Source organism: Notechis scutatus, chromosome 3 (assembly GCF_049901735.1).
Source record: "Notechis scutatus isolate UNSWTSFEM ecotype Mainland chromosome 3, rNotScu1.2, whole genome shotgun sequence".
Classification (NCBI taxonomy): Eukaryota; Metazoa; Chordata; class Lepidosauria; order Squamata; family Elapidae; genus Notechis; species Notechis scutatus.
Window position 1 is genome coordinate 192,922,057 of NC_142011.1, and position 20,167 is coordinate 192,942,223.

At 40.3% G+C, this 20,167-nt stretch overlaps 1 protein-coding gene across 1 annotated transcript in view; it reads right to left on the reverse strand.

Annotated features, from left to right (window-relative positions):
* Positions 1-20,167, reverse strand: part of EXT1 (exostosin glycosyltransferase 1) — a 310,066-nt gene that overhangs the window by 69,354 nt on the left and 220,545 nt on the right. The window lies entirely within an intron of this gene.

Genomic DNA, 20,167 nt, shown 5'->3' on the forward strand with positions numbered 1-20,167 from the left:
GACACTGAACCGGTTCTGTGTTTGCTGCTGTTTGGCCCACCTACCCGCCCGGGATCTTACTTGTCCTTTATTTCCTGCTTTTTCAACCTCAGCTGCTTTGCGCGGCACAGCTGAGGTTGAAAAAGCAGGAAAAAAGAGGCTTTTCAAATGCTGCGCACCTGCGCGCAGCGTTTTTCAGCTGTCCGGGCGGCACAGCTTAAGGTTTTTTTACACGTGCGCACAAAGGCACAAAGCGCGCATGCACGCACAAAACGTAGTCACTGAACCGGTAGTAACACCAGTTGAATCCCACCCCTGAGCAAAACATAATAGGGAAATGTTTGCTCCCCATGGAGGAAGAGGAAGTGGAGGATGGGAGTAACTTTCTTAAGGCTGAGAGAGTAGCTGGCTCAAGGTCACTCAATTGCTCTGTGCCTAAGGTGGTCTACAACTCACAGCCTCCCAGATTCTAGCGTGGGCATCTTTAACCACCAGATTAAACTATTCTTATTGTTAGAAAATTCTCCCTAACTCAGGGGTGTCAAACACAATTCCATTGAGGGCCACATCAGGGATGTGTTTGAGGGGGGACGTGGCCAGCCCGACATCACTCGTGTCAGGGGTGCATGTTGTGGCCCAAGTGCTCTGCCAGCGAAAATGGGCTCCTGAACTCCTTTTTGGCTGGGACAGCCACCTTCAACCCTCTGCCAGCAAAAACAGAGCTTGGGAGTGCTGCCCACGGCCCTCGTGAGCTCTGTTTTTGTCTGCAATGGCCTCCTGCAACCCTCTGCCAGCAAAAACGGAGCTCAAGAGGGCCACAGGCAGCCTTCCCGAATTCTATTTTCGTTGGCAGAGGCACTGCGGGCTGGTCCTTCGCTGTTTCCAGGGTGGCCCCGTGGGCTAGATGTAAGCATCCCGTGGGCCGGATCCAGCCCCCGCGCATTCAGTTTGACACCCCTGCCCTAATTTAACTGGGATACTATTTTAAAAGTATGGGAGGAACCTAGATGGCAGAAGGATTATTTAGATCTACCTTGTATCCTTTAGATATAGTTGGCCTTCTACTTCCAAAAGTCTCAGCCCCCTGCTGTCTTGTTGGCAAGGATTCTAGGATTTTAACTCCATCATGTGTGAAGGATACCACACTGTGCATGGCGGCTGCAGGTAGTTGATTTTTATATTACCTAAGAATTGCCCCTCTGGCACCTTGCTTCATCAGGTAACTTTCATTAGAGAAGTATGGCATATTACTCTCCATGCCAGGAGATTTCATTTCCCCACCGATGGGGGCAAAGTTGGCATGGCAAAATAATCAAGGCCTATTCCTTTTGACTTAATGGCCAGCAAAGGCTGTAAAAAGTAACCCAATAAAAACCTCAATTATTATTATTTTCTTATGCAGTGAGAATCTTCATGCAATAACTTCAATTCTAGAAGTGGAACATCTTGAGGGTGCTTGTTTGGAAATGATTAATGCATATAACGATGGCAGCTTTCATAATCTTTGATCTGTGTTGCAAAAATCGAGGTGCCAACCGAGAAGAAATTAAAAATACTCTTGTGGAACGCCAGATTTTTGTAGCCCAGATCTGAAAGACCAATCTGTAAAAAAGGCAGATTAACAAAAGGAAGAAGGCAGCACAGTTCCTACACCTAAGATATAATGTCACTATGCAGATGGGAACTAACGAAGATATCTTAAATCACATGTACTGCCACTAATGGTTGCTGGGCTGATCACCATGCAAGTGCTGTGCTATATATAAAAATACTCTGATACAGAAGCCATTAAAGTCAGACTAGGTTCTATTAAGTGAAATATGCTTTAAAGATCTCCCAGGATTGGGTATCTACAGCAAAGAGGCAAACCCTACTTCATATAAATCAATGCAGTTCCTTGGCTGGACACATTGCAAATATGCCCAAGGCAGCAAAAAATTTTTCCCAAGGAAAGAGGTCCCAGAATATAAAACCTTTACTGTATCCAGAGAGGTTTCTTCCTTTATACCTGAAATAGGTAGGTTAAAGTCAATAGTTACACCAGTTTCCTGGTAGTAGAGGTATAGAATAGAATTCTCTATTGGCCAAGTGTGATTGGACACAAGGAATTTGTCCGTTGGTGCATATGCTCTCAGTGTACATAAAAGAAAAGATACATTCATCAAGAATGATAAGGTATAACACTTAATAATAGTCATGAGGTACAATAAGCAATTAAATCATACTAGGAAACAGTCAATAAAAATCGTTAGGATACAAGCAACAAGGTTACAGTCATAAGTGGGAGGAGATGGGTGAAAGGAAGGCTGGGCGGATTAGTAGTAATAGTAATGCAGACTTTGTAAATAGTTGTACAAGGTTGAGGGAAATATTTGTTTAGCAGAGTGATGGCATTCGGGAAAAAACTGTTCTTGTGTCTAGTTGTTCTGGTTGCAGTGCTCTATAACATCATTTATCTATGTATATATATACTGTAGTTTATCTATATTCCCTATATAGGGAAACACTAACAGAAAAAAATAAGGTGTCTTTCATTATCCATGATTACTAATTTGTCCATAAATAAATCCACATAAATGATTACTAATTTATCCATAAATCCCCATTAATAAATAGCAACATGATTAGAATTGCAAGTAATGGTAAATGAGATTATCTGGCCCTAGTTAATGGGAAGAGGATGCCATTGAATATTAAACTGGTGGAAACCTCGATATTTCCACTTACCCTGATTGCTAAATTTCAGAACAGTACATTATAAAATTTCTCACTCAAAGCTTTCTGTTTTGTCTCACTTGAATGTCCTTGTTGGCCCATCAAATATTTCCTATTCTTGATTCCATTCTGTTTGCTCACTTTGGAAAGACACTTTAGATATCTTCCCAAATCAAATCAATGCATTTTCATATGCTGTCTTGAATTTGCCAGGCAAGGAACAGCTGCTGGAGGCACCTGTACTCCTTATGCATGGGGGAGAAAATATGCCTGAAAGTCAGTTTAGGTTCTAGAACCAGAAATCAATCTTCCCAGAAAGTTTTGCATTGGAAGACAGGAAAATGCCCCCAATGAATTGGTACTCTATTCAAAGTTTGTAGTGGCACGCTTGTAGAAAAACAACTTTTGTTCTTCTCTTAGTCATTTAAACTAGTTTTGTTTATATTGAACCATCATGGAATATTCCTAGAATCTTGGAAGGATAAAAAAAATCAAAGAATACTTTACCCAAGTTGAGATACAGAGCCAACTGGATATAATATAATTATCTGGATATAATGATCCAGATAACAGCTCAGCCACATGTCAAGAAGAGATATAGTATACATTGGGGAAAAAAATACTTAGACAAAATTATCACAAAGTAACTGAATTAAATTACACATCATGCAATACTAACATTACTAGTTGAAAAAAAAACCCACAAGAGATTTGGAAATCAGCTAATGCTGACCAACTGAGTAAAATTCTGCACCATGCTAATTTTAATTCAGGTATGACACTACAAAACTTTCCTAAGATTGCTTCTTCCCAATCTGGTTTCATCCATACATGAAGGATAACATTTCTATCCATCTTCCAAGTAATGTCCAGATAGACACAAGCTGATACTAGTTATAGTTCAAGTCAATGGTGGGATTCAAATTTTTTTACTACCAGTTCTGTGGGCAGTGGCTTGGTGGGCGTGGCAGGGGAAGGATAGTGCAAAATCCCATTCCCTCCCATCCCACTAACCTGCTTTCCAGCTCTGTTCTCCTGTGCAGGGCAACAAAAGAAGACCCAGGTGATCAGCTGGGACTCTGGAAGCAGAGAATAGATGGGGACGGGAGGTAGTATTTGCCGGTTCTCCGAACTACTCAACATTTCTGCTACTAGTTCTCCAGAACTGGTCAGAACCCGCTGAATACCACCTCTGGTTCAAGTCATCTAGAGAGCGTAAGCTTTGAGGAAAACTATGGGGTAGAGAATCCAAAGTTAGCTAAATTAGATTTAGTTGCACATGGAAGTTTTCCCAGTCATTGTAAGTCTATTTTTTTATAGGCATAGGGGAAAGAAAGGGATTAGGAAATTTCACAGTCCTTGGGGAGAAAGTACAGGTAGTCTTCAACTTACAACGGTTCATTTACTGACCATTGAAAGTTACAACAGCACTGAAAAAAATGAGCTATGAACATTTTTCATACTTACAACCATTACACATCCCATAATCACACGATTAAAATTTAGATGCTTAGCAACTGACTCATGATGGTTGCAGTATTCTAGAGTCATGTGATCTCTCTTTTTGCAATCTTCTGGCTGTCAGGATTCCAGCATTTAACCCCATTTAAATCATGAGTCTCAAGCCAAACTTCCAAAAATTCAAAAGGATTTATTGGGAGTTAAAAGGTGCGGCATTGCCTGGGTGTAGCCGACTCTGAGACACATCATTCATTGTCACCCTTGACCCTGGTTTCCCCCCAACCCCTGGGTGTATCGTAATTCATATTCTCCAATGGGACACATTCATAGCCAAGAGTCATCAATCATGCTCTCCAGTTAGAATTTGGCAAAACAGAAACTTCAACCGCCTGGAAACTATCTATGAAAACATTTATGGAATGCAGTTTCGGTAGCAAGCTGTCGCACTGCCCTCCCTTCCTCTGTTGGCAACTCTAGAAGATCATAGGATTATTTTATGAGTTGACACTGACGTGCAAAGTCAATGGGGAAGCCAGATTCACTTAACAACCATGTCACTAAATTTAATAGCTTCAATGATTCACTTAACAACAGTGGCAAGAAAGATTGTAAAAAGGGGCAAAATTGATTGAACAAATTTTCGGCTGAATTATGGTTGTAACTCGAGGACCATCAGTATAAGAATTACAGGTATCAATTTCCCATTCATAGGGAAATTGGAACGTGATTGGATTGATGCTTTTTAGCTTCATCTCTCTTTTGAATATTTGGATCATTTAAATCAGTGGCCCCCAACCTTTTTTGTGCCACGGCCCGGTACCGGCATCACAAAATGATCCGTGGCCCGGTACCGGCATCAGCACGCATGGCAAGGCGAGCCGAGCGATCGGCCAGCCAGCCGTCCCCCGCTTCTCCCCGCCACCTTCAACTCCTCCTTTGTACCTTTGTCGATGGGCTTCGGGATGGCTTCGGGACGGTCGCTCGGCTTGCCTTGCCTTGGGTGCTGAAAGAATCCTCGCGCCGTAGTTTTGTTCGAAGCCGCCCCCCCTTCGATGAAACTAAGGTGCGAGGATTCCTTCAGGACCCAAACGCCGCTTTCCAACCGGAAAAGCTCACCGGAAGCACTTTCTCATCAAAACAAGATGGCGGCGCCCAGCAAACCGGCGGCCCGGTAGAAAATGTTCCATGGACCGGTACCGGTCTGGGGCCCGGTGGTTGGGGACCCCTGATTTAAATCACTTAACGGTTGGTGAGATGCTGAAATATGGATGTGAACTCCACCCTTCCTCCCCTATTGATTTCCTTCAGTACTAAAAGGTGCTTAGCACCTTGCAGGATCAAACATCTTTCCTTTTAGCATTCTTCTCTCTCTCTCTTTTTTTTTTATGCTGGGCAGCATATGCTAGAATGCGCTAAGTCCATTCGCAAGCTAATACATTATTTACACAAGTTATTCAAGCGTAGCAGCCAGGATATGAAACATTTATAAACAAAGGGTCCAGTTTTGTCATTTAAAAATAATTACGTTTCTTTAGCAGAAGCTAACAGATTCTGTTGGCCTAGAATCATTTATTACAACTGCATAGGCACGGAAGGACATTAGATCCGAGGAAGATTGCAGTAATATTCTCGCAAGTTCTTTGAGACAGGAAAGACAATTTGCTTTGGTGTGTGATCTATAAACATTCCATCAAGAAGATGCTGGAATTAACAACTGTCCAGATAGAAAGCCAAGGAGGAATTACAAAAACTTATCGGCCTCAGGAATGTATACGGGTAGTGCTCGACTTACAACTTTTCTTTCCACAGTTGTTAAGTGAATCACTACAGTTATTACATGGTTGTTTCATGCATCTGGCTTTTGCATTGACTTTGCTTATGAAAAGTGACCACAATGGATGAATGGTTGCAAAAGCTGATGGAGTTAGCAGAGATAGCTAAATAGAGTAGAGTAGAGTAGAGTAGAATTCTTTATTGGCCAAGTGTAATTGGACACACAAGGAATTTGTTTTGGTGCAAATGTTCTCAGTGTACATAAAAGAAAAGATACATTCGTCAAGAGTCAAGAATCATAAGGTACAACACTTAATAATAGTCATAGGGTACAATAAGCAATCAAATCATGGGAAACAATAAAAATCATTAAGATACAAGCAACAAGGTTACAGTCATAAGTGGGAGGAGATTGGTGAAAGCAAAGATGGGAGAATTAATACTAATAGTAATGCAGACTGCTTTGACTTAAGGAAAAAACAACAACTATTTTTGTTTCTACTTGGAAACCATTTCTGGACTTTGTGCTTGAGGTGGGAAAAAAAATGAAACTTTGATTTTGGGCTTTCCTGATGTTGGGCTCCATTGTGGTCATAAGTTGAGGACTACCTGTACTGTTTTACTTATGTTTATAATTGCTTTTATAGTGCTTGCTATGAAAGGAACAATTCAGCCTCCCCCCCCCCTTTTCCTCTTTGTTTTCTTTCCAGAAATCAGCTGCTTAGCTGAAAGGATCTGTGTCCTTCTTGCAAACAAGCTTAATGAGATAATTTTCTGTAGTTCTTTAGTTTTGCTTTGCAAAATGACAACAGAACACAGCAAATGGGAATAACAGTTTTTTTAAAAAAATTAAAAAAATAAAACAAGAGAGAGGAACAAGTCAAACTAAAAACAAGAATTGCATGCAACAGGTATGAGAATCTGTAGCTAGAGTTGCAAAACGTGAAGTAGAATAGGAATTCAATCGCAATGCTTTCCTCCTTAAGGAAGAGATTTTACTATATACAGACCTCTTCAGCAGTATTAAAATCCATATCCAACATTTCTTTTAAAAATAGCAGATTTGCTGATGTTCAGTTACTTGAGGGGTTTTTTTTGGTGACATCATTCATCAATCCCTCCACTGCAGACAATGGGTAATAGGTTTGCTATGACTTGAAGTGTCTACATTGTAAGTCATTGAAATCCATCTTCCCCAACTGGGCACTTTTTCAGTCTATGTTTTAACCATGCTGGAAATTCTGGGAGTTGTAGTCCCCAAACAAATTTAAATCATTATGTAGGGGTTATACAGCTTAAGCCAAGTTGCTTTTTCTCAACTTGGAAAACCCCATTGGCAACATCTTAATGAAGGGCTCCTTGATGTTCTCTCACCCCTTATCTTAACCTGGAGCTATTATCCTTTATCCGCGTTATCATGGCGATAACTCTGACTAATCTTGCAGGTTTCACATTATCAACCTATCCTAAGGTTTAGGAGAAACACTGAAGTATGTGAACTTTTCAAATATTAAATATGGTATTATTACATTTTATATTATATAATATTGTTCTCATTGAGAAACGGAAATCTCCCTGCCAAATTTTCGTTCGCCCGAAACTTTTCCCAAGGAAAATTCTCACAAAATTGTTTCCCCAGAATAACCAATTTCAGGGAAAATGACCACATGGGGGCAGTATAGGCTACTAAAAAGGCAGGCCAAAATGTCACTGTGTGTGGGCCTACAAAGATGTCCAGAAATTAGTTTTTACACAACCCACCATGTTCTACGCAAAGAGTCAGGGAAAACAGCAAGACAAACATTTCTCAAGGCCCATCACAGATTCTCGCTGGGCTTTGAGCCTTCACAGAAGTCAAACTTCACTTCCTCAACAAAAATTAGCTGGGTACCAAAAGGAAATGCTAAATGTCTAGCTAGTCCTTGAACTGAGGTATCTGTTGCTTTATATGATCTGCAAAGGGAAATGTCACACTAAAGTTCCTGTAGAGTAATTCTCCCCTGCCGTTGGCTGGCACGAAATGCTAAAAGGGGAAACAGGAAGGACATCATCAATTAACCTACATGCCGTGTTCTGATTTCAGGTGTTTCTGTCCCCTGTCAAAGCACAGCCAGAATCAATGATTATACTTGATGCCCATCAGTTGGTCCGAAATCAAAAATAAGAGCTAAGCCATAATTGTAAAGTCTTGGCTTCTATTAAGCCACAGGCACCTACTTAGGTCTATTCCATAGCCTGGTTTCATTAATTCCTTATTACTGTGAGAACAAGCAGAGGAATAAAGTTAATTTAAGCAAGAGAAAGGCAATTAGCTCTTACAATGCATTTAAATTGAAAATCATTTCTTCCCATCTTTGAACACAGTTTTTGTTCTCCAAATCTAAATCCCCCCTTTCCCCAATTCCTAAGCTGATATTAATCAAGTGATGTTTTTCTTTTGAAGGTGTTGAGAGTCACTAATGAATATGCAAATCCTTCATTTCGGGCAAGTGGATTTTTCCAGTCTCTTTGTTCTAATATTCGCTGGATATTGAACACATTTCACCCATTAGATTATATATTATTTGATTATATGATAGTGGCAACATATAATGGTTCAGAGCAGGGGTGTCAAACCTTGGCAACCTTAAGGCTTGCAGACTTCAACTCCCAGAATTCCACAGCCAGCATGGTTGACCAAGGAATTCTGGGAGATGAAGTCCACAGGCCTTAAAGTTGAACACTCCTGGTTTATAGAGAATGTGTCATTTAAGATTACTTTTCTACTACCTCGCAATGCTCCTGTGCTTCAAGGAATGGAAGTGGTCAATTAAACACATGTTCATCGACTGACCTCTGCTGTTATTATTTTCATAAGGATTGCGTGAAAAATTATTTTCTGTGTGGAACTAAAAAGGCAGATTAGTCATGGTTCTCCCACAACCCTTGGTCGCCTTTTTCCAGGGACAGCACAGAGGTCCAGCTATGTCCAATGGTGAGGCAATAATTCCGGAGTCTCACACCAGACAGCTGGATAAGCAGCAAAGAGCTTCCAGGCAAAGAAAAGAACAGTGAAAAAATGGTTAACTCGAAAAGGCAGGAGAGGACAAGGATTTGAACTTTGAGACCTGCATACAAATAAACATTTATTTATACTGCATTTCAAATAGCCCCTGCTATCTCTCTACATCTGACGGGTTTCCTGTGCGTCACTGTATGCATAATTTCTTGACATGTTGACTAACGATATGATTACTCATTCTGTGTTTAACCTTCCTGGGATTGATTGGGAATATAGAGTAGAGAGGCAGTGTATGGTAATACATATCCATGCCAAGCTTTAACCCAAACAGACTGACCAATCCATCTGGTCCTACATATTACATTTTAGCTTGTATCGATCAGATGCTTCTTGAACTCAGATATGATTTTGTTCACCATAGAAGAAGTTCCAATCCGTTAATCAATGGCATTTGGTTTGATAGACTGTGCCTCCAGCATTCCTAAGATGACCAGATAAAAGGGTAGTAGAGATTGCAATAGTGATAGTACTTAGACTTATATACTACTTCACAGTGCTTTACAGCCCTCTCTAAATGGTTTAGCTTCAGCATATTGCCCCCAATAATTTGGGTTCTTATTTTACAAACCTCAGAAAGGTGAAAGGCTGAGTCAACCTTGAGCCAGTCAGGATCATACCCCTGGCTGTGGACTGAGTTAGCCTGCAATACTGCATTTAATCACTGTGTCACCAAGGCTCCCCCATGACAGATCTGAAACAAGAAAAGAATCAAAACTGCTAGATGCACAAGCATCCAAGAATCATGTTTTGAATTCCTTGGAATATTTCCAACTCTTTGCTGTACTTTGAATCCAAGCTAGTAAAATTTTGGCTTGAAGCTGATCTTCACCTATGGCATGTCTTTTTTAAAAAAAAACCTGTTTGGATAACTTTGTATTGTTATCTGGAGTAAGGTGACTGAATGAGTCTAAAATATGACAGACTGTCTCAACCCAATGTCCATTCTCACACATTTTGAGAAAGCAAAAATGGAAATTGAGGCAATGTGCATTCAGTACTGATCATCAAAGAGATCTGAATATAACCTTTATCTGGAAGTCATTTCAGTCTTTCTGGTTAATTTCTGTATGCTTCATCAGATATACCTTTCTTGGGAGAGGCTTAATGTTCTACTATTAATGTTAATGAAAGACATAATAACATCCTAATGTGAAAATATATATGTCTAGGTCTGATGGAGGAAATTTAGACAATTCTGCATATATACCTATGCAGGCAATTTTAAATGGGTTGCCAAATTGTTTTAATAATCACCCTAGTCACCTTATACTAGGACATCTTCTTTCTAACAGATCTTTCAAGCATCTCTATAAAAATTGCTAAATTGTTTTCAATTATCTGTTTGTCTGTCTATCATCTATTAAATGTATTTGCTGCCCATTTCACTGTGGGGCTACATTGGGCAGCTTACAACAGTAAAATGGGGAAATGATAAAAAATGTAAACATTTCTCCATTATTAAAACAATAACAAAGGAATAAAGAGAAAAGGAAGTAAGAGCCCTGGTGGTGCAGTGGTTAGAATGCAGTATTGCAAGCAACTCTGCCCAAGCCTGGAGTTTGATCCTGATGGGTCTTAAGGTTAACTCAGCATTTCACCTTTCTAAGGCCAGTAAAACGAGGACCCAGATTATTGGGGGAAATATGCTGACTCTGTAAACCGCTTAGAGAGAGCTGTGGAGCATTGTGAAATAGAGCAAAGTGAAGCAGCATATAAGTCTACTGCTATGAAACAGTAAAAATAAACAATGGAAGTACAATAATATGAAAGCAAAAATATATTAAAATAAAGCTTGTGTTAAATATTATTTAGCTAAGTCCAACTGTTTGAAAATGTTACTTCCCCTTTCCACTGCTACCATTTACCGCTTTTTCAGTCCATTCTTTTCATTATGTGTAATGTACAATTGACAGCTCGTCCTTAGACTAGTGCTTAAGAGCTCCAATAAACAAATATTTCTAATTTTATGTCTTGGTGATGGCCTTGTTCACACTGATCTCTGATGATTAGTGTAAGGACCAAAATGTTAGCCTCGATGGACTGTTAATCTGATCTAGCATCACTGACATAAAAACATAAAAGTCACAATGACTTAAAATGACTCAAAATCTTTAGCCAACGTTTCCTTGGTGATGCAGTCTGGGCGGGATAGATAATCAGGGTCAAGACTGTTATTTCAGAAAACATGCAGGGAGTTCCAAAATGATGGGGTCTTTGAAACTCTCTGGGCTTGGTGGTTTCCTTGCAGACATTTCATTATCCAACTGAGTAATCATCAGGGATGATGCAACGATGATGTTACCTAGTTGGGTAACAAGACGTCTGCAAGAAAACCACCAAGTTCAGAGAGCACCAAGGACCCCACAGTTCAACTCTTGAGTTACCTATATTCTCTTCTGCTGAATTCCAAAGCTTTAGGATAGACCGGGGGACGGACGGACAGACGGACAGACTCAGAAGACAAGCAATTTCCATGCTGCTGTTGAGAGTTTCCACTTGAATAATATTTTATTCACTTTAAACATTCCATTCCATTCCATTCAATTCTCAGATGGAGAAAACTTCAAGACTTACTTTGGCTAATGCTTACTACATGGGTAGTGTTCTATCTCAGTTCAATAGAAGTTCTACCTAAACAGGCCAAATTGAAAACTACACAATCCAAGAAATAAAAGTACAAAATAAAAGTTTAAAAAATATACTTCATTCATTCTTTTATTCTTTTTATTTATTTTTTATTCACATTTAGTTATTCTGCTACCCTGTTTGTATTTTGTAATCTTCTCAAATGAATAATAAAATTTGGGAGGGAAAAATGAACAAATTAATATGCCACAGTGATACTGTAATTTTCTCCTGTTGTTGAAAACAAGATTTTTTGTTTCCAGAAATTTATGCATCCACGCCTGGCTGGTTTTTAAAAAAACAAAAAAGCCCCCTCCCACAATTTTTGGAATAGCTTACAAAACATCTGCTTCTTTCCTGTCCCCAAGAGATGTATAAAATCTAATTAACCAATTAATTTGCAAATAAATTCTAATTTATACAAGGCAGTTTTTCTTAGTGTTCAAATTATCTGACAGTAAGCCACATAAAGTACTAGAGAATAGAACTTCATTGAAACACCAAAGAATTACTCAAATGGAATAGAAATTTACATTTGTACTACAGTTAACTCAGACATTTCCTCATTAGAGGTAAAGCAGTTTCTATTTGCCTCTTGCTAATTTGTTTTTGAATATTTACTATAAACTGGTGGCTTATTTGTTTGTTAACAAAGCAGTCACATGTGTAGGATACTATGAAAACAAAAAGAAAGTTGTATTCTCAACTTAATTCTATAATATTTTAAAATCATGTGATGTAATGTATTATAATGAATTGGGGCTAATATGAATTGGTAAATGAGTATGCGCATACATTACAAATGGTGCACAAGAACGAATGTGAAATGAATCTCATGCACTGTTCAATCAATATGGTTAGTGATCAATTCCTGCCAGTCAGTGATCAAGTTCCCACAGTGTGTGCAAAACTATGATTTGTTCTTGCACTGTTTACTGAATAACCCAACCAAGGATGAATTCACATAGTCCTCTAACAGGGTAGATCCTTTTTTCTTTACATGGATCAGTATACTGCAATCTTCAACTCTGAAGAAGCATATTGGATGAGAAGCAAAACGTCTTCAAAGAAAAACCAGAAAATCCAGTTGTATCTTGAAAAAGCACCTTTGGCAACTCTGAAGATGCTCAAAGATGGCTCTGTAATTTACTACAAAGCAAAAATGGGAGTTTTCTGATAGAAGCAAAGAAAGTTCAACATTCTACAATGTGTGTGTGTGTGTGTGAATTGAGGCTGATCATCGCTGTAATATCACTATTCGTCATTATAATATGAATTAGTATTTCAGAAGTGAATTGTACTACTTTGTGATAAATATTTATCAGAATTCTGACGTCCAAACTATGGGCAGTGAATTGATTTTAGAATATCCATACAGTAGTTTCACATTCTTATCAATAAAATATAGGGAATTCAGTAATAAAAATAAGAAGTAGAGAAAGATATTCCATCAATATAATATTTATTAAAGCACTAAATCACAGGAAAGCAGATTAAAATCCCAGAGTTAGTTAATGAATCATCCCATTACAGTAAAAATTATTTGTTATTAAAAGTTCTCATAGGTTATTGTGCGGAAGGAGAGAAGGGTCTTACAACTTAAAACATTTTTTAAATATGCTTGTTCATCTAAGCGCAACACATAAAACTTAGTATTTATTTTATATTAATAACTTGAGCAAAGATACATTGCTAAATGGCTTTTAGAGAGATAGTATTATATATCTATGTCTATATGTTTTCTAGTTTTATGCTGAAGCACTCTTGCTAAGCCTTATGAAGGTCAACTCTGTATAAAACGCCCTAATTTCCTACTTGCTCAAGATTACAAAGTTTGGTTGAGGTCAGGTTTGGGTTATTCATCTGGCTGTCTTTTCCTTCATTTGTATCATACCAGAGTTAATTAATCAAGGATGGATCATAAATCACTTCTTCTGCCATCATGACTTCCAACAGTCCTTAAAACAAATGGCCGTAAGTCAAGCACTACCAGTATATTACTATAACACAAATTTGCTATTTTTAAAGATTGCAATAACTGTTTTGAGCTTAATTGGCTTTCTAATGCAATATAAATATATCTTTTATTTTATTCATTTTTTCTGAGAACGGCTCTGTAAGTTTCACCAGTATCTCCAACAGATGTATAGGATCAAAGGCTAAGAAGTCCTGGTTTCAGTCAATGGTATAGTCCTGTGCAGGGGTGAGATTCAAATTTTTTAACAACCGGTTCTGTGGGCATGGCTTAGGTGGTGGGCGTGGCTTGGTGGTCATGTTATTGGTTGGGCATGGCCAACTCACATCGAGACACGCATCTCCTCGCCTGGCCTCTCAAGACCGTGGGGATTCTGCAACAGTTGTAAGTGTGAAAAATGGTCATAAGTCACTTTTTTCAGTGCCATTGTAACTTTGAATGGTCACTCCACACAAGCAAAGTACCAGCAAAGGAGGGGAAAAAACTCCAGAGACATTCCTGAGACAGGAAGTCTAGTCCTGCCAAGAATGTAATAAGGGTTAATGGAGAGGCAGTTTCTGTAAGCAACTCCAGAATATTTCCTTCCTGCCTTCCTTACAGGATTAGGCCAGTAATTTCTTCTAATACCTGGTTCTCCGAACTGCTTAGAATGTTAACAACCAGTTATAGCGAATAGGTGAGAACCTGCAGAATCCCACCCCTGGTCCTGTGATGGCAAACCTATGGCATCCGTGCCAGAAGTGGCATGCAGAATCACTTCTGCCAGCGAGAAGTCGCCTGGAAGAGCTCCACTGCACATGCGTGCACGCCCCTGCCAGCCAGCTGATTGTCAGGTATCTGATTGTGATGGAGACGCGCACACATGATGTTACCTAGTTTGGTTAATGAACCATCTTCAAGAAAACAACCAAGTTTGTACTCTGTGTTGGTCATTTCGCAGAGAAGCCAACGGAGTCCTAGCCAGAGGGGGGGGGGGGGGGGGGGGGGGGGGGGGGGGGGGGGGGGGGGGGGGGGGGGGGGGGGGGGGGGGGGGGGGGGGGGGGGGGGGGGGGGGGGGGGGGGGGGGGGGGGGGGGGGGGGGGGGGGGTGGGGGGGGGGGGGGGGGGGGGGGGGGGGGGGGGGGGTGGGTTTGTGGGGGGGGTTTTTGTGGGGGGGGGGTGGGGGGGGGTGGGGGGGGGGGGGGGGGGTTGGGTTGTTTTGGTTTGGTTTTTTTTTTTTTTGTTTTTGGTGTGTGGTTTTTTGCATGGTTATGCCATTGGCAGAAGAATGACCGTGCATTTCAGGATAGACAAGGAAAGGATAGACAGAACCTAGAACAAATTCAAGTCTCCATTACCATTTAGATTATGTATTAGGGTACTGTCTAGAACGGGGTGTCAAACTCAAGGCCCGTGGGCCAGATCCGGGCCAGCCTAGAAATAACGGACTGGCCCACGGTGCCTCTGCCAGCCAAAACGGGCTGCCATTGGGGGGGGGGGCAAGGCTCCCCCATGGCCTGTTTTGGCCGGCAGAACGCTGCAGGAGACGTCCGTCCCATCTCCCCACCCCTTCAGCCGGCCCACAGAGAACTACAATGCTGATCCAGCCCTCGAAGAAAACCAGTTTGACACTCCTGATTTAGAGTCATAGACAGCTTTACAAATTTGGCAAAATTAATAAATGGATAAATCATGAAGATCACAACATTACTCTTCAGCAATCAAGTCCTGGAAGACTGGCACAACCTCGGAAGATTGAAAAAGAGCAAAGGGTGTCTATCTTCAAAAACAGAAAAGAGGAGAACTAACTAAAGGTTTGTCATCTGGACATCCCTACTAAGCAAGGCCTTCAAACAGAAAACCAAACAGCAGGTTTTTGAGCACCTGGATAGGCAGGTTACAATTAACATTTAAATGCCCCATGATAGTTTGAAAATGTAGAAAATTAAATCTACCTTTCCCAGCAGGTAATTAATTGCACAATAAAAGTCTAGAATATCCCTGTCAAAGAAAGTTATTTAATAGTGTATAAATTTATTTAAAGTAAAAGAACAATAACAAAAAGCCTCTTAAAATATATACGGGATGCACCAAATATCAGGCCTCAAGGATTTATCCCAGTATCTTTCATTAACACCTTTTCCAGAGAAAAGAAAGGAATATATTGAGAAATGCTCAAAGGTCATTTTCAGCATTTTAAGGAAAGACTGGGCAGCCACCTGTCTGAAATGGTACAGGGTCTCCTACTTGATTTGGGGGGTTGGACTAGAAGACCTCCAGAGTCCCTTCCAGCTCTATTCTGACTGAGTCATGTGCCAAATGAGTAAGGAAGGAAATGGCAACCAATTTGAACCCATTTAAGATCAGTTTAATAACAAACTTTCTACGAGGGTCTGACTTTTGTCGCATCCGGTATATCAAATTCCTAGATAACACAGGTAATCCTCAATAATGACCATAATGACTGGAACACTGTCCCAAAAAATGACATGGCCCTAAAGTGAAAAATCATTTGATTGCACAGTTCTGGTTGCAGTCATTAAGCAAATCGTGGGAAGTAAAAGCCCAAAGTTATGTGACCATGATTTGCGATTTCCTGCCGGCTTCCCTATTGTCACCCCAAGGTCAAAAATCATGACCACAAGATTGCTGGCTGCTGATGTAGTAACTGCATGCCATTTTCCAGAAAATCCTGCGGCTGTGGGGATGCTACGATGGCCACAACTTTGAGAACTAACTGTAAGTCTCCTTATTCAGCACTGCTGTAACTTCAAAGAAGCCGCTAGATGAGCAGTTGTGTTTACTGAGCAAACAACACTTCACAAAATTCAGGAAATATACAAATATCCAGACAGCAGTTTATAGTACATGAGGACAAGGCACTAAGAGTCAAGGGCAAATATTGTACTACTGTCTTAGCGATATTGACAGCTTGATTGCTAAGCAGCATGGCCATACAAACAATCTGCAAACAAGTGAAAGATCTGATGATGGGTGCAATTAATACCATATGCCACTGTCCATAAAGTGGACAGTGAAGTATTACATATAAGTCAGAATTGATTTTTGATTCTGAACATTAGCAGGTCCAGTATTCATATGGGAAGATTCCTGATAGGTAGCACATTGATCTTTTCCAATATGAAAAGTACCATGTGGGTCATATGAGATTAGATTAGATTAGATTAGATTAGATTAGATTAGATTAGATTAGATTAGATTAGAGTAGAGTAGAGTAGAGTAGAGTAGAGTAGAATAGAATAGAATCTTGGAGGTCTTCTAGTCCAGGGGTCCCCAACCACCGGTCTGCGGCCCGGTACCGGTCCGTGGAACAAGTCCTACCGGCCGCTGGCTTGCTGGGCGCTGCCATCTTGTTTTGATGAAAAGTGCTTCCGTGAGCTTTTCCGGGTAGAAAGCTCACCGGAAGCACTTTTCATCAAAACAAGATGGCGGGCATCTTCATCGATGAGCTTTTCCGGAGAAAGCCATTTCTACCCGGAAAAGCTCATCGAGTGCTGGCGCCGCCATCTTGTTTTGATGAAAAAGTGCTTCCGGTGAGCTCACCAGAAGCACTTTTTCCATCAAAACATGATGGCGGCGCCCAGCTGATGTCGGTACCGGGCCGCGCCATAAAAAAGGTTGGGGATACCGGGCCGCGGCGTAAAAAAGGTTGGGGATCACTGTTCTAGTCCATCCCCCTGCTCAAGCAGGAGAACCTATACTATTTCAGATAAGTGATTGTCTAGACTCTTCTTAAAAACATCCAGTGATGTAACGCTCACAATTTCTAGAGGCGTTTCCTCAGATAACAGATAATCAGAGTTGGAAGTGCCTTGTAGGTCATCTAGTCCAACCCCCCACCCAAGCAGGAGACCCTACACCATTTCTGACAGATGAGAGTCCAATCTCTTCTTGAAAGTCTCAAGTGATGGTGCTCCCACAACTTCCGAGGGCAACTTCTGTTCCACTGGTTGATTGTTCTCACTGTCAGAAAGTTTCTCCTTAATTCCAGGTTGCATCTCTCTTTGATTAGTTTCCAACCATTGTTTCTTGTCCTGCCCTCTTTTCTTTAGACTAGTCAAACCAAAATCCTGCAGCCATTCTTTCTATGTCTCCAGGCCTTTGATCAACTTAGTTGCTCTTCTCTGAACTTTTTCCAAAGTTTTAACATCTTTTTGGTATTATGGTGACCAAAATTGGTTGCAGTATTACAGATGTGGTCTGGAATACTATAAAAAATATCTGGGATTGTACCAGAGCTGAGTATAAAAAAAAGGTAAAGGAGTCCCTGTGGGTTTTACTCCACCAGTCTTTGCCGACTATAGGCGGCTGCGCCCATCTCTGTTTGAAAGCCACTTAAGCCAGCACTGTTCAAAGACAGTGAAGTCATGTGGCCAGCATGACATCATGGAGTGCTATTACCTTCCCACCAAAGTGGTACCTATTTATCTACTCCCATTTGCATGCTTTCAAACTGCCAGATTGGCAGGAGCTGGGGTGAGGATGGGAGCTCACCCCATCGCATGGCACTTGGGTCTCAAACCTGGGCTTGCTGGCTTTCCAGACAACAAGTCCAGCATCTTAACCACTGAGCCACCGCACCCCCTTAGAGTTGAGTGCGGCCCCTTATTAAATACTTTATTTGAAGAGCTTCCTTGCAACGCACCTCTTTATATAAATACAACTGGGTACTATGTAACAACTGGTCCCAAACTTTGGCCTTACAAAACTTAATTACTGCTGGAACATAATTAGAGCTTTCATTTTTAATGAGTAAGGGATATTCTATATCATGTTTACTAAATTCATATTTGGTTAACTTAGCAGCAAAAGCAGATAAAGCTAGTTCACATTTAACAAATATTCGAAGTTATGATAGTCTTGGAAAGGGTCTTTATGGTCCAAAATATCATCCTCCCCATAGTCATGTGACCACATTTGGGGCGTTTGCAACCTGCTCACATTTATGACTGGTTGAAAAGTAAAGATCTATGCCAGGGTTGTCAAACTCGCGGAGTCACATTGTTATCACGTGACATATCACGACTTTCTCCCCCTTTGCCAAAAAGGGGTAGGCGTGGCCAGCGCATGACACATCCGGCCCACGACCCATGAGTTTGGCACCCTTGATCTATGCAGTTACTGGCATTAAGAACCTGATACGTGACTTCTCCAAAATAATTCTGCCCAAATCTTTTTTTTCTAAATATACATCATCTAAGATATTTTCCACCAGTGTTTAATAATGACGCTCATATGTACAATATTCTAAAAACCAGATGAAGTAAAAAAACAAACTCATATGGTGTCATCCTTCTTGGATTGTGCACTTCAGTTGTACAAAAAAAAAAAAAAAGACATTATGGATATCAAAAAGACCGTAGCATCTCAAGGAAAATATTATTTTAGAACTAATTTTTAGCTCTTTAGTTTTCTGCATTCATAAACATTCTTGAAGTAAGGAACATTCTCAACTTCTTAATATGTTCACGACTGCCTGCAGTTTGAAAAGATATAATCCTAGGAAACTGATTCTACACACTTGAACTATCTGCTTGACCTGTACAGATTAACTCACTGTCACCCTATAATAAGCTTTCGGCATATAAAAACTATTTTCTAATTTATGTGCCTGCATATTAACAAAGAAATGATAACTTTTCTTGTCTTTAATGAAAGAACTCTTATTTCCATTTTGATTTTTTTTACTGTAATCCTGCAGCATTTTTTTCTCCTAACTTTGGTCAAAACGGTGGAAACAAGAAAAGGCTTTCTTTAAATTGGCATGAATAATACCGTATCTTAATCCTGAGAGGTTACAGTCAATTTAGGACCTAATGGAAGTCTGGAAAATGCAGATATTATATATTTTCAATATGGATTAACTAACGTTATTATTTAAACTTATTTAGAATTATATGCAGATATTATATATTTTCAATATGGATTAACTAATGTTATTATTTAAACTTATTTAGAATTGTATTTCCTAATTCTGGTGCAAGTTGATTTGACCACTGATTCTCTACCCCGAGCAAATGCCACAATTGAAAATTTGCAAATACCTCACAATTCCAGCATATCTTAGTAAATATAACTAACTTTGGCTTGAGTCATACTCTGAGAAATCTAACACGTACAATAAATAGTGTCACCTGCAAATTTTATTATGGCACGTGTAATATCAATATGTTGGGCAGAGCAAGAAGCTAGAAATCTCCCCTACTCGGGTTGGTAGAGCTTGTTGAGGGATCCCATTGGTCAAGGAACTCTGGAGCATCCTGCCCCTCGGGATGAGGTTCGCTCCCATCTCCCCAATCCTTCCTCAAGGATCCGAAGACCTGGCTAAACTTATTATTTGAGGGATCTACCTGCCTCAGAGTCTTGTTTGGTACGGGTATGTTACTTGGAACCCTGACATTGGCTCTGCCAGTTGGTCTGGAGTCCTAATAGGATGGTACATCAATGGAAGTGGCTATTGTATTAATTAGCTGACTTCACCTCTTACTGTCAAGATTGACCCGTTTTGCTTCTTTCAAACCTTAACGCTTTTCAACTTGCCAATGAACTGGGGGGGAGGGAAGGGTGAAATAGAATGCT